General features: G+C 33.8%; 1 long non-coding RNA gene across 1 annotated transcript in view; it reads right to left on the reverse strand.

The window, feature by feature from the left end:
* LOC141555323 (uncharacterized) overlaps window positions 1–6818 on the reverse strand; it is a 28934-nt gene extending 22116 nt beyond the window's left edge. The window contains exon 1 of the long non-coding RNA XR_012486157.1: window positions 6719–6818. This is a non-coding gene — a long non-coding RNA (uncharacterized LOC141555323). The remainder of the gene's footprint in view (window positions 1–6718) is intronic.
* Window positions 6819–24771: the final 17953 nt, after the last annotated feature.

Consider the following 24771-nt stretch of genomic DNA (forward strand, 5'->3'; position numbering starts at 1 on the left):
ATACATTCCAGCCTTCTCCTTGAAACAAGGCTTATTTTTATTTGTTTGTTTTAAATATTGGTATTTTTCCAGTGATGTTACATGGCTGCAGTTAGAGTACACCAATTCTGAAGAAATGCAGGTAATCCACTGGACAAAGGAGAGATACATAGCAGGCTATACCATGCTACTAATGAAGAACTAAGAGCAGGGGAATAGCATAAAGAAGAGCATCAGAGACGTGTATAATTGGGAAAAGAAACCAGCCAGTCAAGTAGTGATTGTAAGGATTAAGTAGCCCACATGCTTTATTAATTTTCATACAATGTCAAGAGAACCAGGAGGAAGAACATTAGCATGTGGAGGATTTATGGGAGGACATGGATAACAATCATATAGGATGAAAAGGGGTACATTTATTGTGATTTGCCCCATTGGAGGTAATACCAATATTCAAGAAATCAGAGATCCATTGATGTATGAAAAAAACTAAACGGGACTTTAGCACAGTCTAGGTAATTCTGAAGAACCTGTGAAAGTTATCTGTTTTTCCATTGGAAAAGTAGCAAGATATGAAAAGCATTAGGCATACTCTGAAAACATTTATATTCTAGTTCAGAAACTTATTAGCTATGTGGCCTTAGATAACTCACTTAAGAGTAATTTAGGTAACTCTTAAGAGTAACTTAGGTAACTCTCTAAGTTCTAATGTTACAATCTAACTTTAAGAGCCTCAGTTTCCTCATTATTAAAATAAGCAAAATAATATTTTCCCCGCCTGTCTCATAGGGTCATGAGAAAAATACTCTGTAAACTGCAAACTGCTTTGTCAACATAAATTATTTTAATTATTATGAAAGATAATAAACTCTTGCCAAACAAATTGTGGTACATGAATGTAATGGAATATTACTGTTCTATAAAAATTATGAATGTGACAAATACAGAGAAGTATGGAAAGATATACAAGACCTGATGCAGAATGAAGAAAATAGAACTAGGAAAACAATACACAATAATTGGCAGAAAGAACAACTACACATAAAAAAATTAATGTTGTAAAATTGTAAAAAAAAAAAAACGAGTATGACTCAGAATAAAAGATATAAAATGATACTTCCATACCAACTCCTTACAGATTCAGGAGATCTATACATTTGTATATTGCATATATTTTAAAATATGTTGATGAGTTATGCTTAGTTTCCCCTCTTTTTAATTTTTGTCTTTAAAAATACTACTCATATTGAATTATTTTCCTTGAGAAAGGGACATTTAAAGAAAATAAGGTGATATAAAAAAAAAGCATCAATAAAAACTTATTTATAAACTTTTTTAAGTAAGGAAGAAAGATTATTAATTTTACAAGACTATTCCAGGGTTCTTAATTTAATCCAATTTCTTTATTTAATTTGACAAGCATTTTAAAAATGTTTATGAAATACATGTAAAACATTATACTAGATGCTAAAGTGTTAGGAATAATCCAACAAAGTACTGAATCTATTTGCAAAGAGCTTACCCCTTCTTTCTGGAAGAGGACCAATGACATCAAGATGTTGATGTCTTGATTTGCTCATGAATTGCATTTAAGTGAGACAGAACTGCACAAAGCCATTGAGCTCTTTCCTCCAGAATCATGGAAGTCCTATGGCAAGACAGAAGTCAAGGTAATTGGCTTTGACTTGGGATGCAAAGAATGATCTTTGCTTTCTAAATTAAGGTCTTTCCCTAATCATTGATTTGAAGCTCTAAGGGAGCTCTGAAGTTATATGGCTCAATTTCTTAATTTTACCATCTAACAAGATCTGGGACAAGTTCACAAATAACTCTAATATAAGAAAGGATGAAATAAACGCAAATTAGAGGTCAAGAAAAAGTGCTCATTCAAAACCAATGCAATCAAGATTAGAAGGGAAGCAAAAAGCTGAGGGAAAATTTTATAGCAAGTGAGTGACTCTGATAAAGGCCTTGTTTCTCAAATATATAGAAAATAGAGTTAAATTTATAGGAATATAAATCATTCTCAAATTAAATGGTCAAGGGATATTTACTGACAGTATTAGATGAAGAAATCAAAACTATTTATAGTTGTATGAAAATTTTTTCTAAATCATTATTGATTATAGAAATGCAGATTAAATATCTCTAAACTACTACCTTAAACCTATCAGATTCACTAACTATGACAGAAAAAGAAAATGATCAATGTTGGAAGGGATGAGGGAAAATGAGGACACTGATGTACTGTTGGTGAAGTTGTGAATTCATCTAACCATTCTGGAGAGCAATTTAGAACTACGCCCAAAGTGCTATAAAACTGCTCTCATCCTTCTGAAAAGTCTGTATCCTAAGGAATGTTTTAAGGGAAAAAAACATCTATTTGTACAAAAATATTTATAACAGCTCTTTTTGTAGTGTAATTCCCAAAGAATTTGGAATTAAAGAGCTGTTCATCAAGTGGGGAATAGATGAATAAGCTGTGGTATATGATTGCAATGGAATATTATTGTACTAAAAGAAATAAGGAGGATGATTTCAGGGGAAAAAAAAACCTGGAAAGACTTAGATGAATTGATTCTCTGAAGTAAATTAAAAAGAATCAGCAATATTGTGTATCATGATAAATTGTGAATGGATTCACTTTTCTCAGCAATATAACACAATAAAATACAAGACAATTTTTAAAACTCATGATGAAAAATATTATCCATCTTCAAAGCAAGAACTTATAAGAGTTTGAATTAAGATTAAAATATAATGTTATTCACTTTATTTTTTTCTAGTAGTTTCTTTGTGTTTTCTTTCACAACATGGCTAATATGGAAATATATTTTGCATGATTATGAATGTGTACCTTATATGAAATTGCTTATTGTGGGGGAAGGGTACAGGAAGAGAGGGAGAGAATTTGGAATTCAAAATTTGTAAAATGAATATTAAAAATTGTTTTTACACGTAATTGGTAAAAACAAAAGATTATTCCAGACATGTCCAAACATGATTGTTGTATACCCCCCTCAAAATGATTTAAAGTTATTAAACCTCTATTTGAACAACTATAATCCTTTGTGATGTGTTTCCAACACTTGGATGCTTATTTCTGAGAGTGGGTCTACATTAATCTTTGATAAGATTAAGGAACTTATGGATAATCATTTTAACCAAGTTGTCATCATGCTTTGTAGTTTTAACGCATCATTCTATATCTAATAACAAGAGCAATACTAATACAACAGCATCTTTTTAAAATTTGTAATAGCTTTTTATTTTTCAAAATATATGCAAAGATAGTCTTCAACATTCACCCTTGTAAAACCTTGTGTTCCAAATTTTTCTCCTTCCTTCCACATTTCCCCTCTCCTTTACACAACAAGCAATCCAAACAGGGGAACATGTACAATTCTTCTAAACATATTTCCATATTTATCATGCTGTTCAAGAAAAATCAGATCAAAAGGAAAAATGAGAAAGAAAGAAAAAAAAAAAGCAAACAAACAACAAAAAAAGGCAAAAATACTATGCTGTGATCCACATTCAGTCTCCATAGTCCTCTCTTCAAAAATGGGTGGCTCTTTCCATAACAAGTCTATTGGAATTGCCTTGAATCACTACACTCTTGAAAAGAGCCAAGTCACAATTGATCATCACATATGTACCACGATCATCACATATGTACCATGTACTCTTGGTTCTACTCACTTAGCTTCAGTTTAGTAAGCCTTTCCAGGCCTTCCAAAAATCAGCTTGCTGATCATTTCTTATAGAACAAAAATATTCCATAACATTCATATAATAATTTATTCAGCCATTCCCCAACTAATGGGCATCCATTCAGTTTCCAATTCTTTGCCACTACAAAAATGCTATAAACATTTTTAGATATGTAGGTTCTTTCCCCTTTTTTATGATCTCTTTGGAATACAGACTTAGTAAAAAACACTGCTAGATCAAAGGGTATACACAGTTTGATAGTTCTTTCTTTGGATATAGTTGCAAATTGTTCTCCAGAATGGTTGGATCAGTTCACAAATCCACCAACAATGTATTAGTGAATGGAATAACATCTTAAGATTTTCTAACTAGATTTAACTAAAGACAATAAAAACAAAAATAAATTCTACTTACCCATTTTTTTTTTACATTTTTTTTTTACTCATTTTTAGCATACAAGCTAAGAACTCTGTAGCTAGATCAAGATAAATTCCTGCCACAATGACTGAGGTCAGAGTTCAAATAGGTGTGTCAGGTATTGTCATATTGAAAAAAAATTAAATTATGATTCTTTGGATGATTTTGCAAAAAGAAAATCATTAGTAGTATTTTTCCTGTGACCAGATAGTGCCGATTGTGTGTGTGTGTGTGTGTGCTTCCTTTCCAGTTATGTATAATAAAAGATACAAAAATTCTTCCATAGTTACTGTTTCTAGAAAAGTGAAATTACTTGATTTTTCTGCACCAACTCACTTTATACAGAAATGACCTAGCAAAGGAGTTTGTAAATCTTATTGCTTTACAAAATTATGTCAACTAATAGGAAAATGGTATTATATACTCTAGACTGAATTCTTGCCAACTGTTATATTTGGAGGGGGGGCTGTCCTTTTAAATTTCTATAGTTTTTACACTGAAATGATTTACAGTGGAAATATCCCACCATAGTTTTGCTGCAATAAAAGATTGTCATGTTAAATGCCTGCTTGATCCCATGCCTGTTTTTTACTGATAGCCAACACAACAGGCTCCTTGTCAGGATTCCTGACTAAAGTCCAAGTCCTGTTCTCAAATACACATATTTAACTCCCACAGACTTGAATAGAAACAGTGATGGTACATCCAGAGGCAGCATTTGGCCTTTAGCCACATATACTGTACAAGGATCTCCTCCCACTTCCCTGCTTAAATAGCTTCAAGGATAACAAACCTGGAGTGAGCAATTTTGTTGCTTCTGGGGGAAGGGTGACCCATGAATAGAATTTTAGTAACAAAATTGCTGAGATTGCAGTAATTGTCCAACAGGTTTTCATCAGCAGAACCAGTATAACTGCTATACAGGTGGGAAAAAAAGTAACTTCTCTAGTAAATCTAGCCTTTTTCTTCCTCTATATTTTAAATGATATTTGAACTACAATTCAAACCTATCTCCTCGAGGTTTTAAAGAGAACATTCTTTGGAGTATTCAAAGATAAATTCATTAGATAACTTTAAATTTTTGAATAACAATTGTGGCTATTGTGTTCCCATTCATAGAACATGAACATAGACGTTTTTTTATAGTTATGCTGTTTCACAGTACAATTTTCTGAAATAAATGTAAAATTATGCTCTCTACTCTCATGGAACATCTCACATTTTTAATGAAACTGATGTGAAACAAACTTTTAAATATACAGTGACACTACTTCAAATAATGAAATTTCTTGAAGACAGTTATTCCATCCAACAAACATTAAGCTAAGCAAAAAAAGGGTTTGTGACTTCATGTAAGATGTGTTAAACATAACACATAAACGTGAAAACAAAATTCACAAATGTTTAGTTGTAGTGTCTCTGTTGGGTGAGTTATCAAATAGATTCCTAGATCAACTCCAAGTTGGTCAATTCTTCACAATTTGAATCTTAAAAACCAGAGCTAGTTCTCTCATTTGTCCATAACTGTCTTTCTGTCCTCCTTGAAACTGCTTCATTCCTCAAGTAATTGCCTTTCAGTATCTGGGTCTGACCAGAATGTGTGTCCATGACCTATACTGCAGAAAAAAATATATAATTTTTTTTTAAGAAATGTATGTGGTGCTCTGATCAGGATGGTAACACAACTGTCGTTCAGATTTATTGTAGTTGCCACAAGAACTCAAATGAATTTTTTCCTGGCTACAGTATCTCCTACTTTTCTAGTAGCACTGCTTGAAAGTGATATGGCCAAATAGGAGAAGTGAATATTTCTACTATAGATACAGAGTTCTCCTTTGTACTTGCCTTCTAGGTTGGAATTCCTTCCTTGGCTTAGTTAAAGTCCTGCAAAAGGACCGCCAATTTTTTATCCTGATTAATGAGAACAATGGGGTTCACACTTCATAAAGGGATTACCAAGTGTGCCTAGATTTAACAATTACCAACACCTTGCTAGGAATTAAAATCTCATCATTTGTTACCATATACTGTGACTATATAAACTGAATACAGGTAGCAGAATCACATTCTCTCTTCCTCTTGCCTCATAGAATTATTAGGCATTATTATTAGAAGCTTATTTTACTTTTTGATAAAGAAATACTTTTGTTTGTTTATTTCAATCACTTCTTTGAAAGGAATATATCAGAATATTTCAAGGATGGGTAATTTCATTGCTCTAGGTATTCCCTCCAATGATGCAGAGACCAACTTCTCTGCCACTTAGTGAATCATCTTTGAGAGGTGCTATAGATTTTTAAAAATCCATCACACTACAGGCAACTTATTCTTAGACAAAAGATATATAATAGTTCTTTCCCAAGCTCCATTTGAGACTTCGGTGAAGAGCTCAGGAGACCCCCGCGGAACTTCCTTGTCAGCTGCTTTTAAACTTTAATTGTGGTTTTTAACTTCCTAAATTGGTTTTTAAACTACCTTCAAAGCTGCTTTTACCTGTGAATGTTGGAATATATTTTTAGTAAAAAGCACTATTTATTTGACTCCTTGGGCTCTTGGTAATTCATTGTTCTAAATACAAAATAGTCACACAAAGAAGGCTCCTACTTACATCCTTTCCAGCTTTGTGGGAAGAGCTTGTGTTCCAATGGCATAACCCTCAAGAACCTGGGGCCCTCGTCTTACAATGAGGCATCAGAGAAGGACTATAGTGGGAACAAAATTATAAAGTGAAGCAAAAAATATAGAGAGAGTGGTTTATCATTCACTTGGTCTCATTTAACATGCTACATCACAAAGGGGGCTGAAAATAACACCAATTTTAGACTTTCTATAAGTGTAATTTCAATAAAATTTTATTTCAATGTCTTATTGTGTCGGCTATGTGGCCCTTATTTCTTAAAGATAATGTCAGCAAAATTCAAACTCTGAAAGATTCTACTATGTTGCTCCATGGTCCTGGCAACAGATTATCTACTTTTTGAGATCAACATCCCCAAGTATGGAGAGGCTCATCTTGTAAGCTGGCTATTTTGTGATGAATTCTTTAGCCTTAGTAAGCCACATAATAGAGTAAAACATAACACAGTCTTCAATCTTATAAAACCTCTTCTGCTTTGTAGTGACTATGGCAGAAGTAGAAAAGGAAGCAAAAACATGATATTTTCAGATCATCTATAAAAATTAACTTAGCCCTTGATACTCTGAATATAAGAATCTTTTTTCCAATGACCAATATTCTTTCACCTTAGAATAGCAAGCAATAGAAACCACAGAGACAGAAACAACATTAGTGTCATCCATTCCCTGGCCACATGTCAGAGGTCCCTCATGCACTCGGAGGCCCACAGCAGTTCTTATCTCCGTAGTTACCAGGAAAGTGAGAAAAAAAAAGATCCATTTGGGATCTGGCTAATTAAAATGCACATATTCAATCCTAGCTTGTGATAGTACCAGTATTTCCCCATAATATGATAGATCTAAATTTCCTCCTCCCCTAATTAGAAATTAGTTTTCCCTAAAAAGTGATAAAGTTGCCCCAGAAATCTGATTCCTTCCTGCCTTCCTTGACCAAAGCTGAAGCTAAGTAATACTGTATAGATACTTGATGATAACCTTTCTGTATTATAGCTAAGCAAACCCTTTTTGCTAATTTTGTTAATTGTTTTAAACCTGAATCAATATGGTCCTGACTTCGAGCTCACTTTTAACATACTTGACAATCAACCAAGAGACTTTTCTTTCATCCTGAGAACAGGAAAAGGTACAGAATGCCTGCAAGCTCTAGAATGGAGAGCCAGTCTCCTCCAATGGTGAATGAGTAATCAATTCTAAAAGCAGATTCACCAAACTCTTGTGCTCCCAAAACTGAGGCTTAATTGGTCAGTGTTGTTTTATATCAGTAAAGTATGAGGTACAGTTTCTGTGGAGAGTAAGAAGAAGGTGTATTATGACAATCCGAAGGAGAGAAGCAAGTTTGGGGTGGCTGATGTGGATAATGTGAAAAACAATCAATTTTAGGAAAAGTAGAAAGATCAACTTTTGGCTATAAAGCCATAGTTGAGATTAAATTTTATAAATCTGTAGTAGGCCAGGTCAACATGGTTGTATGACTTCCTCTAATCCTCATTGCTCTAAAGTAATTGAATAATAGTAAAGAAGAAGATGATCAGGGGATAATCCAAGGTTGGGGATTGGAAAGGAATGAGTAGCAATAGGTCACAGAGCAAGGAATTTGAGTAGAGAAGATGGTTCACAGTTCAAGATTGGAACAAGACAAAATGTGAAGATGAAGAAAAGATTTAGGAAATGAGAATGCTAGTAGAGGCCAAGGCATCCCTAAATTTTTTTACAGAACAAAGGAATTTTGGGATGAAGAACTAATCACAGAGGGGTTATATCACAAATATAATTCCATATTAGATAGCTTTGCATGAGTTTAAAAACTTAAACAGACTTCCAGAGATTCATTGTTACCATGCTCCTTTAGTCTTTCTCTGGCCTTTTAGCCTTAAGTATCTTTGGATAGATTTTCTTCTAGTTTTTTCCTTCTGTCCTAAGTTTAAACTACCTACTGCCTTTACTAATGGGTTCATTGCTTATTCAGGCTGAAAGGAGCCTTAAAGATTATCTAGTCCAACTTGCATCAATTTACAGATAAGGAATCTAAGGCTCAGAGAGATAAATGGCTTATTATGTAGCAAACTTGAAATTTGAATCCAAGCCTCCTGACTCCAAATCAGATTTTCTTTCCACCACAGCATAAGTAAAACCTTTTCTGTCTTGGCCCTGGATACATCCTTATTTGGCTTCTGATTAAAACTATTATCAAGATACCCACTGTGCTCACCAATTGCAAAGATGACCACCTTGTTCTTACCTCGAAAACCTTTCTCCTCTATTTTAATAGGCTGTATTTTTCATTCTCACACTTTCCAAAACATTCTTCAACTCCCTCTCCTAAATACATTTCATTTTTGAGCTCTATAAATTCTGTTTATATCATCTCTTTATCCTTGTTACTGTCATGATATGATAGCAAAAACAACAGACTTTGAGTCAAATCTAACTTTTTACTTACTAGCTAGATGACTTTGGTCAAGCCACTTTATCTCTAAATCAATGATTTTTAACCTGAAGTTCACAAACTTTTTAAAAAATATTTTTGAAAACTGAATTTCAATATAATCTATTTTTCTTATGATCCTTTATATTTTATTTTATTAATGTAAAAATATGATTATGAGAAGGGATCCATAGGTCTTCACCACATTGCCAAAGGGGTCCATGAAACACAAAGAACCCCTCCTCTAAGGCTTGTTTCTTCATATATAAAATAATCAAAGCAGGACTAGAGAGGAGGTCCCTTACAGTTCTAATCCCTATGGTTTACTGAATTAAGGATCCATTCTTTTTTTTTTAAATAATTTTTTTTTATCTGGCTCCTGATTTTCTTCTTTTTCTCCATTTCTGGTCATTTTCACCATTTTATTAAATATTCATATTGACAATTCCTGTAGCAAATTGACAATGTAATCCCTCAATGTTTTTTATCTGAAAATACTTTTTTCCATCAAAAATCAGCAGTATATGTGTCTACGTTCATAATTTAGACTTCTTGCTATCACTCAGAATTGGATCACCTCCAGAAACTGGAATGTCAAAATTCCATTCTCAGATTACAACCTGCTATTATTTTCCTCTCTGTTCTCTTGCTCATACCCTTTAGTCCCTTATTCTTATCCTTTCAGTATGTTTTTCCTACTCATCTCATTCGCCTCCATGTTCAGCTTTGACCCCATGGTCTACTTCATTTAAAACTGAATCTTTTACTTTCCTAACCTTCAAAATATCACTTTTACAAGCTCTATCATCTAATTTTTCTAAGGACCACTAAACAGCATTGGGGAAAATCATGAAGTTAAGTTGATCTTACTCATTACAAATTCATAGTTCCTTAACCTTTCCCGGGCCCTTACAACTTTTCACCTCTCCTACTTAATTGTATCTCTTCCTTACCTTATCTCCTTATAGATTGTTTGAAACTTTCCCCTTTCCTTTTGTTCCTTTTTGTCCCAGCTGCAAGTTACCCAAGACTTATAGCAGAAAACTTAATGTCAGTTAGAGAAGTGTCAAACGTGCAGCTCATTACTCACAACAAAACCAAGCACATCTGAATCAGATCAAAATGTAATTGGGAAAATTTTAACAAAATAAATAAAAATACTGTATAGCGTAAGTAACATTAATGCATGGCTTTCTAAATCAATGTAAAGCTAGCAGGAAAACTTTTGTAAAGTTTAGTTACCCAGTTTCTATTTGAGTTTTACAACAATGATTTAAAAGACTGAAGCCATAGGACATTTAAAATTTTTTTTGAAAAGTTTTAGATTCCTTCTTCAGTCAAACTTTCTTAGCTTCAATATTCTTTCTCCACTTTCCTTCAATCACAGTAGAAGAACTAGCTCTATTATTCACAAATGAAAGAAGAGGAAGGAAACAAGTATTTATTCAATGATTACTATGTTCTAGGCACTGTGTAATTTCTTTTGATCCTCACAACTCTGGGAGGCAGGTGCTATTTTTTTCTTTATTTTACAGTTGAGGAAACTGAGGCAGACAGAAGTTAAATGGCTTGCCCAGGGTCACACAAACAGTAGATGTGGTGGGGGGGAGATGCATTTGAATTCAAGCTCCCGACTTCAAGCCCACTGTACCACTGAGCAGCCTCTAGGGCCAATTCCTTGGTTCTATTCTTTTTCTAAGACCTTGTTTCAGCAGTCATCCCTTTTCTCATAAAACCAACTCTTAGTTTTATTTATTAGTTCAATAGAATTTTTACTTTCAATATTATTAATTTCTCTTCTTAATTTTAGAATTTCAAGTTTAGTATTTGATTGGGGGTTTTTAATTTGGTCTTTTTCTAGCTTTTTAATTTGCAAGCCCAATTCATTGATCTTCCCTTTCTCTATTTTATTCAAGTAAACCTCTAAAGATATAAAATTTCCCCTTACTACTGCTTTGGCTGCATCCCAAAATTTCGTATGATGTCTCATCATTGTCATTATCTTGGGTGAAATTATTGTGTCTATAATTTGCTGTTTCACCCAATCATTCTTTAAGATGAGATTATTTAGTTTCCAATTACTTTTTGGTCTATTTACCCCTATTTACATTCTTGTTGAATGTAGCTTTTATTGCATTGTGATCTGAGAAGAAAGCATTTACTATTTCTGCCTTCCTGCATTTTAACTTTGAGGTCTTTATGTCCTAATATATAGTCAATTTTTGTATAGTTCCATGAACTGCTGAGAAGAAAATATACTCCTTTCTGTCACCATTCAGTTTTCTCCAAACATCTATTATACCTAATTTTTCTAATATTCTATTTACCTCTTTAATTTCTTTCTTATTTGTTTTGTGGTTTGATTTATCTAATTCTGAGAGTGCAAGGTTAAGATCTCCCACTATTATAGTTTTGCTGTCTATTTCTTCTTGCAACTCTCTTAATTTCTCTAGGAAGTTAGATACCATACCACTTGGTGTATATATGTTTAGTTTTATATTGCTTCATTGTCTATGCTACCCTTTAGAAAGTTATAGTTTCCTTCCTTATCTCTTTTAATTAGATCAAATTTTGCTTTTGCTTGGTCTGAGATAAGGATGGCTACCCCTGCTTTTTTTACTTCACCTGAAGCATAGTAGATTCTGTTCCAGCCTTTTACCTTTACTCTGTATGTATCTCCCTGCTTTAAATGTGTTTCCTGTAAATAATATATTGTAGGGTTCAGTCATCCTTTTTCTGGATCATCTCTCATTATTCTTTTGGTTCTTTCCTATCTATATCACATTCCCCCTTATATATACTCTTATTGTCTGTATTATACTATTCTCCTTTGCAGGATTATAAACTTCTTAAAACTGAGTGTTCCCAAAGACTATATATAGCCTGTTTAAAAAAAAAAAAAATTCTCTCCATATCCTAGTCCATTGAGCTTATCAGATCTGATGCACTAAAATATGTGTGTGTATTTATATTTATATTTCTTCTGAACCCTAACCACCCCATATCAATACCCATGACCCACTATATACTCTATGAGCATATCAAATTCAACATATCTAAAATAGAGTTCATTATCTCCCATCCCTCAAATCATCCATTCTTCAAACTTACTTGTTTTTCTTGAGGGTGTCATCATTTCTCCACTCACCCAGATTTGCCACCTCAGCTTCATTTTCATTGTTTTGTCTTTATATCCCCAGTTTCCTGTATAATAATTACTAAATAATAGTTACTTAAAGCATGCTTTTTGGATTAAATTTAACTAAATCTTTGAATCTTCCTTCTCCTTCATTACCCTCCAATCACTTTGTCTACTTTTGTTCATTTTTACTTCCATAATAAATCTCTCACTTCTTTGCTAACTATTCACATAGCTAGCACCCTAGGTGAGACCATTATCATTTTTTTTTGCATAAACTATTGAAACATCCTTCTAACTATATAAAAATTCAATCTCTTATGATCCCATTTGGGGTACTCTAAGCAAAAATATTGGAATGTTTTGTCATATCCTTCTCTAGCTTATTTTACAAAAGAGGTAACTTAGGCAAACAGGGTTAAGTGACTTGCCCAGGGTCACACAACTAATAAGTGTCTAAGGCCAGATTTGAACTTACAATGGGTCTTTCTTACCTTAGGCCTGGAACTCTATCCACTGTACTACCTAGCTACCCAGTGACTATGCTGCAATTCAGAAAACATTTCTGATCTTTTTCACTTAGCAAGATTGATACTTGGACCAGATGTAAAAACCTGTCAAAAGGCCCATAGTTAAACCCTTGGTAGGAACTGTAAAATTTGGTTCCTCTGAGTCTTTGAGAACTCAGGATCTCTCAAAATGAGAATGAAGCATATTTTGGTAGACATTCCTAAATCTCAGCTCTGAGAGAAAAAAAATAACAACATGTAGTTATATAAAAGACTTCAAATAACAATCTGAAGTTTAGACATTTCCATTAACAACCTTTCTAAAGGCCCTTGCTTTTATTCTAAAAGCTTTCATGCCCATTCTTAGTCTTAACAGTGAAGCTGATAATTAATCACACAGTTTTAGAAGCATGATCTCATTCTTTGAGTTATGAATAGGTAGGTGAAGAATGACCGGTTTGCAAAAAGCCCTCAAAACACAAACTAAGCTTCTGTATTAATTCTCTGGAAAAAACAGCATTTGGGACTCCCTCAATGCTCAGTTAGAACTCAGTTAATTCCCCTGTCATACATGGGCTGTACTTTATCTGAATGGAAGAGCATTCTGACACAGAAGTCAATGCAGGAATAAACTAGCTACAGTTTTCACTGGTTAGAGGGTTGAAATTTATAAATTCCATGGAGCCCTGAGAAAGCTTTCTTTTAATACTAGAACTATGGAGTAGAGGAGCAGACATAATAAGGCAGTTCAATCAAATAGAAACTTTACCCTGCATTTAGATAACCTGTTGCTTCCTTGAAGGTAGAATTATACACTATTGCTTGCTTTGCATTACATCCTATACCCAACACAAAGGACCTGAGTTTGGGCTCTGAATCAGTTTGATGCCTTGCTGAGCCATAAAAAATGTTTGGTTCTTACACCAAATAAAGAATCATAGAAGAGAATCATACTATGGAGTAGGTGAGGGGTGAGACACAAAACTATACATAAGGATCTCTGCTGTTGCATACTGAGTTAGAAAACCATACTAAAAACATGGACCTTTTTTATTTATTTCATTAAATATTTCTCAATTTTCTCAAATTTTTATTTATTTCATTAAATATTTCTCAATTTTCTCAAATTTTTATTTATTTCACTAAATATTTCTCAATTTTCTCAAATTTTTATTTATTTCATTAAATATTTCTCAATTTCACATTGTCTTTGGAAAGTATGGGCAGTGTGTTTGTCACCATTCCTATAGTAGAACTTTAGGATGGCAAGACCTTTCGAGGTCATCTACTCCAAACCTTTCATTTCATAGATCTGAGGATATGGAAGATGAGATAACTCACTCAATATCATAGATCTTGGTAGAACCTGAACTAGAAGTCATAGTTCCTCATTACCAATTTACTGCTCTTTCCACTACTGCACTCCCTGATAATATAATCACCGAAATTGACTATTCTCCTTAAGGCTATTTTTTTTTTAATGGAGAAAATTGTCCTCGGTTTAACTAAAAGAACATAATGGATACAATAAGCTCTGTAGAAGTGGAGGTGAAACTGAACTTTTATATCATAACTGCTTGAATGCATAATAATAATGTCACATTGTTCTGGCAGTTTGAAATAATTTTTCAAAATTACTTCTTAAACATTCTCTTCTGTGGTCTTTATGAAAGTCAGGATCCAAAAAGATCTTGACAGGCTCTAATAGTGTACTGAATCTGTTAAGAAGAAAGTTAATAAGAATAAATATAAAGTGTCAACTTGGGTTCAACAAAATAAACGTCAGAAGTCAGGGGAGGCATAGTTAGTCATTAAAAAAAAAAAATTGGAGCTTTTAGTAGGCCACAAATTTGGTCTGAGTGCTATTGTGATATAGCAAATATGACTTTTGGTTATATTAAGAAAAGTATAGGGTCCAGAGAGAGGATGGTCTTGTTGTATGTTACCATGGTCAGATCATTCCTGTAATTCTGTTGCCAGTTTTGAGTGTGATATTTTAGGAAAGGCATTGGTAAGTTGGACAATGAAGAATAGTGAAGTGTCTAGAGAGAATGCCATCTAACAATTGATTAAAAGAAGAGTTGATATTAAGCCTGAAGAAGACTGAAGGGAGAGAATAGCTTTCTTCAAGTATTTGAGAAAATACCCTAGGAGAGATAAATTCGTCTGGTGTTGCTTTTCCCCCAGAGGATAAAACCTAGAAATAATTAATAGATGGAAGTTACAAATATGAAAATTCAGGCTTGATGTTAAGAAAAGGCTCCTAGCACCTTAGAACTATTCCAAAGTGGAATGCATTGGGAGATTGTGAATTCTGCTTCCCAGAAGATCTTATAAGCAGAGGCTAACATCAACACTTAGAAAACATTATCTGGAAGATGATCCAGCAAAGGACACAAGAGAAGTGGTCAGCTAGATAAGAGGAAAACCAACAGGATAATGATATCTCCAAAATTTAGAGAAAAAAGAATGTTAAGGAGGAGAGCATGATCAACAATATCAAAGTCTGCAGAGAAGTAGAGAAGAATGAGAATTGAGGAAAGGCCATAGGACTAAGAGATCATTAGTTACTTTGGAGAGAGCAGTTTTTGTGAAATAATAAAGTCAGAAGCTATATTGTAAGGAGTTGAAAAGAGAGTGAGAAGAGAGACATAATGGAGACACCTAGAGTAGGAGGCCTTTTCAAGGAATTTAGCTACAAAAAGCAGAAGAAAGGCAACTTTTAATCTTTAATGATAAAATAGTCACTTGAAGGTTGACAAGTTAAATCTTTTCTGTTGTTATAGAATTACACTAAGTAATGTTTAAACTAATATCAAGATGCACGGAGTTTGAATACAGATTGAAGAAGGCTTCCTCTATTTTTCTTGGCTTTTTTTCTTCCTTTTTTTTTTTCTTTTTTCTTTTTCTTTCTTCTTCTTCTTTTTTTTGCTATTGTTCTGTGTTCTCTTTTGCAACATAGTTAATATGAAAATATATTTTGCATGACTGCATATATATTATCTATATCAAAGTACTTGCTTTCTCAAGGAAGGAGAAGAAGGAAGGAAGGCATTTAGAACTGAACAAGTATTTTTTTTTTAAGTGTTCAAATTATTTTTGCATTTAATTGAGAAAAAATTAAAACATTCTTTAAAAAAGAATACCAAGGAAAAATCATAAGACAGAATTTAGAATTTGACCCTCAAAATATGAATAAAATTATAGAAATTAGAGCTAAAAAAGCACATTGCATTTTCCTGTCCAGATATCCCATTATTGAATCTGGCAAATATGCTTATTTCTGATTTTCAAATTAGATAGAGGGATGGTATTGCTTGCATATATCACTCAAATAGAGCTATTTTTTCAAGTTCTTCTTCAACTCCCTCTCATATTTATCCTCCCAGGTTCCTAGAAGATGGCTGATGACTACTCCTTCTGGCACTGGGTTTCTAGTACTGCTACTGATAAGTTCCCATCAGTGTGATCCACCAATGATTATCAGCTAGACTTAACTTTTAGAAAAGGTATAAATTAGGCAGGTATTACAAAGATAATTATTACAGAAATGCCACCCCCACCCCCCCTCATACACACATATTCCTTAATCCAAGGATACATTCCCTGGATATATACATGATCTTTAAAGGAAGTAAGCTCAAACTTAGAAAGCACATGTAGCCAAAAAGTAAATTCACAGTTCCTTATTATTAGAAGTTCTTTTCTTGTTTGTGGAGTCTTCATATAGTTCCCCTTCTAAAGCATCAGCCCTAAATCTGTCTTTTCTCAATGGGGCTAGTTTGTTTTCTCTGTGTCTCTCATGTACTGATGCAGATGTTCTTGTAAGCTACTGCAACACTATGAATACTACTACTGGCTCTTACACTGCTATTTTCTCTCTCCTCTCTCTCTCATCCTCTCTCCCCCCCTCACTCTCTCTTTCTCTTTCCCCTCCCTCTCTCTCTCTCTCTCTTTGTCTCTGTCTCTTCCTCCCTGCCTCTCTCCTTCTCTATTCCCCCCTCTCTCTTTCTCTGTCTCTTCTTTCTTTTTTCCCTTCCAGGTAAATTCTAGTCTGAATTTGAAAAAGCTTGCTGCTTGTGCAGATAACCATATTGATCATGATTGAATCTCCTCAACTATTTATGAAATATTTCCTTTGTGACATCATCTGCTTTTAACTATTGACCCAAAGCCCATATGGTTCTTTGGACTTGATTAAGGACTTATTCACACCCAGTTCTTTTTTTTTTTTATTGATTAATTCAATCAAGATGCTTGGTAATTCTTTGTAGTCCTCTCAACTCTTTAACTTTGTTTTTCCATTTGAAAACTTATCCCAGAAGAAAGGAAAGAATATTTCCAACTAATTACAGAGAAATTGTCTCTTCCTTGGTTTATTCTTGATTATTTGCCTTTATGTAATAGTAAATATAATAAATTCCCTTTCTCTTAGCATTTAGTGAAGCAATCTACTGTACTTTGTGTCCTTTTGTCTCTGCCCTCAAGGAGTTTACAATGCCTAGTTCTGAAGATAATTCTAACCTAGATAGTTCAGTAGATTGACCTAGAGTCATAAAGATTTAACTTGAAAAAAAACTTTTGTTACAATAAGTCCGTGACATAGTTGCTTATATATCATTGTGCCCATTTTTAAGTTGAAGAAACTGAGGCTTAGAGAAATTCAGTATCCTACACAAGTTCATGCTGTCAATAAAAGACAAAGAGGGGATTGGAATTCAAATGTTCTGACTCCAGAGTCTAAGTTCTTCATTCTAACTCAGCTTCCAAATAGTATTTTTGGAGACTAAACATAAAAGAGTGAAATGCAGGACTTTAAAGCCCCAATTAATTTAATAACCTGATGAACTAAATGATATATATAAACTTTCCTGGGATCAGGAAACCATGAGTTCAAATACAGCCTCAATTATTTACTAACTGTGTGATATTTAACCTCTGTCTGCCTCAGTTTCCTCAACTACAAAATAGGGATAATAATACCACTTAATCTTCCTAGGTTATTGTGAGGATCAAATAAAATAATAATTGTAAAAACTTAACTAAAAAAATTAATAGTATTAGCTATTATTACCTTGACAAAAATTCTGAATTTTGAATATTTTCCCTCTCTTCTGTTCTTTTTTTCTAATTAAGCACAACTTTGCTATTTTCAATTTTTCCAAGTAGAATATCAGCATCTTCGGGGATCTCCTAAAGCTTTCAAGAATTGATATAAGTTGATTTGAAAATAAAGGCTAAAAATAAAAATCTATAATTATTATAAGAAAAGTACATAATACCTTTCTTGATGGATATAGTTTACCAACTGCCAAGTACTATTCTAAATGATAGGAATATAAATATAAAAAAGTAAGACCATACCCTAGTTATTGAGGTTGCTCAGTGGATAGCATGGGGTCTGAAATCAGGAAGACCTGAGCTCAAATCCAATCTCAGATTATTACAAGTTGTGTGATCCTGTGAAAGTCACTTAACAACTACATTTGCCTTAATTCACTGGGGAAGGAAATGATAAATTACTCCAGTATCTTTGCCAAGAAAACCACATTGTCCCTAGGGCCATAAAGAATCTGATACCACTGAACAATAAGACCATTCCTGCCCTTAAGGAATTTATATTCTAATAGGGGAAAGACAGTATAGAAAAAGGACCTGGAAAGGGAAGGCAGCAGCCTAAAAATAGATGCTAGGATGTGATGTGGAGGCCAAAGCTCACCTATCAGAGCCAAGGGATCCAGGGAGCATAGTCCAAATTAAATCTCTGGACTCAATCAGGAATACTTTGAGAATTTTCTAAGTTTTTCATATTTGCATTTGTTATTCAATTGTTTCACTCATGTTCAAGTCTTCATGATCTCTTTTGAGGTTTTCTTGGTAAAAATACTTGAGTGGTTTGCTATTTCCTTCTCTAGCTCATTTTACAGATGAGGAAACTGAGGCAAACAGGGTCAAGTGACTTGCCCAGAGTCACACAAATAGTAAGTATTTAAGGTCAGATTTGAACTCAGGTCTTCTTGACTTCAGCCAGTGATCTAGCTGATACACTCACACATATCAACATTAGGTTAAAATGTGAATTTGAGAAAACCAAACATAAAAAAAAATGAAAAATTACACTGTGTAATTATGGGTTGAGTGTTCAGTCAAAGCTATTTATTTGGTAACTACAACCTTAGTTTACCTCCTTGAGTACTTTGAGAGCTCAAGCCTAGTTACTAAACTGAACAGTTGTGGAACTTTTATAGAAGTCTGACATTTTCACTTATTCTGAATGCCAGAAAGTGACAAAGCAGATCTTCTAATCTGTTCTTTGATGCTTTACATAACTTTTTAAATTCCCTTGCCAATTTGTCCCTCTTTCCAAATTTTATTGCATAGTGGGATGGTCATTCTGAACTTTGGACATTCTATCTGATAAAAGTGTCAAAGGAAAAAAATATGACAATTCTTAATCAGTCAATCAGTTTTTAGATTCACATTTGCCAGAAAAATTTTATTTATCATCCATCTTTAGTCAAGCCATTTCTAGCTTGGAGAGAGAAATGTCTGAACTGGCAGAGTTCCCTCACACCCTCCAATATGATTCTATGACCCAAGAAGACTTCAGATAACATGAATCATGAATAAGGAAAAGATATCTTAAAATAGAGTGGGGGTTACAGTTCTAATATTGAGCAACTGTCCCTCTCATAACTTATGACTGATTCCCCTCATTTCTAGAGTTAAATAGATATCCTCTTTCCATCTATATTTCTCGATGGAAAAGGATGAGTTCTAGTGCTAATCACTTCATGTGGATGAGGACATAATCATGTGAATAAGTCAAAAGTGAAATTTGGTTCTTAACCTTTCATCCATCTACCTAATGAAAGTCCTCCCTCTCTCTTTCCCTTTATCTAGTTTTTTCATCCAACTTTCCAAGAGACTACCCTTCAAAATCTGGAAAGGGGTTTAGAGGAAAATGTTATTTGTTTTTAGTTTTACCATGGATAAAGGTCTAAATAGGGTACTACACAAGCTGCCTGACCTTCAACAATTTTTTACTCTGTTACATGTATCGTTGTGGTTTTGAGGAGTTTGCTTGAGATTACAAAGTGCCAGAAAGATATTTGACCTTGCTACAGTGTAAAATATTTCCTATGGTAACAAAAAAAAAATTTTTTTTATCTTTTCAGAACAATAATTTCTGATTAAAAGAAAGCTTATGAAATGAAGTAGGCTTAAGTCCCAGGAGAATGAAATCTATTTATTCATTATATTGGTTGAATAAATGTCATTTACCCTCATATAGCTCTACAGATAAACCCTGAAAATGTGTGAGTTATAAAATATTTATTTCCAAGATCCCTTCAAGCCCTGATCCTCTGGTTTTGTCTATCATGGCACCACTTTCTCTTTTCAATTCTCCATGATCTGAGAAAATGCAAAATTTATTGAGTCTCTTAAAAAGGCAGGCAAAGCATAACTCCTAAGAAAGAGGCAGTGTGGCTCAATGGAAAGTACATTGGCTTTAGTTCAGAAGAACCTGTGTTTGAATGTCTGTTCAGTTTATTGGCACTTACCATTAATTGTAGGAAAATCAATTTTCTTATCTGGGCCTAAGTTCTCTCACTGAATTGGACTAAATGATATTCAGGGTCACTTCCAGCCCTAAATCTGATTATAAGAAGCCTGTGGTATATTCTCTTCTATCTTGGAAAGAAGTGTTAGAGGAAAATAAAGACATTTCTTTCTTTTTTAAAAAAAATTCTTTCTATTAAATTTGATAAGACCCAAATATTCCTTTTACATTTTAAAACTTTACCTTTGGAAAAACTAAGAGTAACAATGAGCAGGGTTTAGACAATCTAATAAGAATTTTTTTCAGCCTTTCTTGTCCATTCTTCCAGACTTCTATGCTTATCTCTCCCCAGTGTTTCCCCCATTTCCTTTCTATCTCAGAAAAAAAAGATATTAATACACTTTATTAATAATTTTCCCTTTCTTTTGTTCAATTATTTTTTGCCTCCTAAAATCCTTAGTCAAGCAATTCCCTCCTTTTCCCATATATTTTTAGTCTCTTCTACACTGGCACCTTTGTATCTACCGAAAGATAGATAAGATAGATAGATAGATATGATAGATAGATAGATAGATAGATAGATAGATAGATCTACCTCAGATCTCTCCAATCTCCCCCCCTCAAAAAAAAAATAGCCTAATGAAAAACAACAAAACTCACTCTCCTAGGATATCTACATCATCTAGCTACTGCCTCATTTCTGCCCTTCCTTTAACTTGAAAGAAAGAGACTTCTTGAAAAATCTTGAAAAAAGTGGTCTTACACTGTTGCTTCTTGCTCCCTTAATTTATCACCCATTCTCTTTTTAACCTGATGCACTTTAGCTTCTTAGTACTCCACCATTCTGTTGAAACTGTTCTTCTCAAAAGAATCAATGAATTTTCCAAGATGTCTTTTTGGTGCTTTTTTGTTTGTTTTTCCTTTATAACCATTTCTTCATCTATGCTTCCCTAGTGAGCCTGCCTTGTGACAGACTAAAACATATAAACAAAACTGATACAGTGGCCCTGACAGCATATCAACATTCCACCATAGTCCCCTGATTGAAAACAAATGTAGCAAGAAGGTGAATCTCCTTATCTCTTTTTTGCATCTCTTCATTTCTTTTTCCAGAGTTGATAGTAGTTATTATAATTATACAGTGTTCATCTTAGTTCTATTATTCTTTTCATTTATTTTCATTACTGATTTCATTGTCTATATCATTTTTCTAGGCCTATTTTCTTTGTCTTGCTTCAGTTGATACAAATATTCCCATATTTCTCAGAATTCCTCATGTTCTTTTTAAAAATTGTTTTATTAATGCTATTTGCTTTACATCATTGCCAGTTTCTAGTTATTTCCCACTCCTATAGGACTTTCCTATATAACAAATAAACAGAATTAAGAACAGATCAATACTTAATCATCCCTGGAATTGTATGTCTCATTCCAAACCTCACTTTAAATTGATGCCTCAGTTTAATTACCTTTTTGATAAGGGGTGGGAGATATACTTTCCCTAGGTCTTCTGAAATCATGGTTTATCACTGCATTTTTCAAAGTTCTGAAGTTTTTCAATGTTTTCATTTACATCATTTGCTTGTGTGAATTGTTCTGCTGTTTCTATTTATTTCTCTCTGAATTAGTTCATCATTCATCATTTCTTATAGTATGATAATATTCCATTATATTCATTCACACTTCGAATTCCAACCATTTCCTCAATATCAGAGACAGCTAGGTGGTCCAATAGATAAAGCTTTAGATCAGGAGTCAGGAAGACCTGAGGTCAAATCTGATTTTATACACTTCTAAGCTATATGATCCTGGGACAAGTCATGTTTACGTCACTTTGCCTTAACTATAAAATGGGGAACATAATGTAGCTGATCTTCCAAATTGTTATGAGAAAGAAATGAGATAATATTGTAAAGCATTTAGCACAATGCTTAGCAGATGATTAATAAATATTTGTTCCTTTCTTTCCAATATGTTGGGCAGCACATATTTTCCTTCTATTTCTTTGCTACTACTAATTGTGCCTCTATGAATTGTTTATTAAATATGAAGTCTTTATTTTTGTCATCAATTAACTTTTAATCACCAACATATATTTATAAAAAGCTTTGTAAGTGCTTAACAAATGTTTTATTATCATAATCACTAATGAGTGATATATGTGATAATGTAGTGTGACTATAGTGATATAGTGATGACTATAGACTTAACTAGCATCTATCTATAAAGCAACATTAATAAATGTTTTGTTACTGTTAATAACAACTAGCATTTATGTAGCAACATGAATAAATGCTATTTTAATAAATACTATTCATAATATAACTAGCATCTATATAGCTCTTTAAGATAGTCTCTGCCCTCAAGAAGTTTATAGTCTAAAAGAGGAAACACCATGCAAAAATAAATTAATTAATTAATTAAAAAAAAAAATATATATATATACATATATTTATATACACACACAAAGCAAACTATATAAAAGATAATAAATAGGAGATTATTGAGAGTGGGAATACAGTGGGGATAAGGAAGGTTTCCTATAGAAAATGGGATTTTTAAATGGAATTTAAAGGAAGTCAGGGGAGTTGGAAGTTGGAGAGAGTATGTTCCAGGCATGTGGGACAGCCAAAGAAAATGCCAGGAGCTGAGAGATTGAGTTATCACATTGGTGGAACTACCAGGTGGCCAATGTCATTGGAGGGAAGAATATGTATTGGGGAGTAAATCTTAAGAAGACTGGAAAGATAGGAGGGGACTAGGTTTCGAAAGGCTGAAAATGCCAAACAGAACATTTTGTATTTGCACCTGAAGGCAATAGAAAACCACTGGAGTTTATTGAATATGATCAGATCAGTGTTGTAAGAAAATCACTGTAGTAACTTATGGAGAATGGATTATCTCATAGGATTTCTTTCTATACACTTTGCTTTGTACTGTTCATCTTTCTCTATGTATTTCTCCTTTCCATACCCCACCTTGCCACTACACCTTTTTATTTTTAGTTAAGTCATTAGATTATGAGTTCTTTGAGGTCAGGAATTGTCTTTTGCATTCTTTTGTATCCCCAATGCTCAGCAAACTTCCTATAACATTGTGGATACTTAATAAATATTTATTTACTTTAATGACTCATCTCCTATGCCCAGGATGATCTTTTCTGCACTAATTTTTTGCATTCTTATCTGTATTTTTTTAAAACCCTAACTCAAAGGCCAGCCGATTAAGTCTTTCCTGGTTCCCCAAATAATAATGACATTACCTTCCTCTTGGGAACTCACAAACTATTTTGACCCTTTTTCTCATACATGTATGCATTTCACAGAATAGAGAAGAATGAAGATGAAAGGCTGAGGAAATTCTCATCAGATTGTCTAAGCCTTCTCAGTTATCATTATAGTTAGCTGTGCCAAAGATAGAATTTAAAATGAAGATCTAAAGGGAATATTTAAAATTATTTGGGTCTTACCAAATTGCCTTAGTGAAAAGAAATCAAATACATGAATTTTCCTCTTTCCTTTTCTCTGACATTTCTTTCTAAGGTGGGACTTGCATGAAGGCAGAGATAGCAATACAGGTTGCTAAGAATCATAGAGTGGGAAATAACCTTGAATCAGGTCAACACCCTTATTTCAGTGAGAGACTACGGCCCAGAGAAATTAAATAATTTGCCCAAGGTCAGTCATGAGGTAAATAGTAGTAAAGTGCATTGGCATTAAAACATAGATGCTCTTACAGCAAATCCCAGGCTCTTTCCATTGAATCATACTGTCTCTTTTTCTGGAGGTATACTATTGAATTATATTTATTTTTTTGTAATGAGATATTAGGTTCTTACTAAGTGCTAAGTCGGTACTTGACAATTCTCTAGTTCCAGCCTTTACTGGGAGTTTTATTTGTGAATTCCTGGGGAAGAGCTTACATGCTTAGGAGGAGCAAGTTCATTGGTTGAAGTAATTTTTCCCAGAAGCCCTTGCATTATCCCACGCCCATTCTCTGGGAGGATAAAAGAAGGCTTCTCTGGAGGAAAAGGGAGTTTTGTCTGGACGAGATTTGAGGCTGCTCTCTACAGGAAGAAGAATCTGTCCAAGAGATTTGAGTTGACACAGCAGATCTCCTCCCAGAGAGGGATCGGCAGCTTCTGGAGAAAACAGCACATTGCATATGTCCCTGTTCGGGCGCCAAATTGTGATGGTCCGGTCTAGCTCCTCTGAAGGGTTCAGAATAAGTCCTTGTCAGGATAAGCAAAAGTCCTTACCCCATGTTGGGCGCCAATATGTAATGTGCTATTGTCTCCAGAAGCTGCCGATCGCTCTCTGGGAGGAGATCTGCTGTGTCAACTCAAATCTCTTGGACAGATTCTTCTTCCTGTAGAGAGCTGACTTCC

The sequence above is a fragment of the Sminthopsis crassicaudata genome, chromosome 2 (genome assembly GCF_048593235.1).
Source record: "Sminthopsis crassicaudata isolate SCR6 chromosome 2, ASM4859323v1, whole genome shotgun sequence".
NCBI lineage: Eukaryota > Metazoa > Chordata > Mammalia > Dasyuromorphia > Dasyuridae > Sminthopsis > Sminthopsis crassicaudata.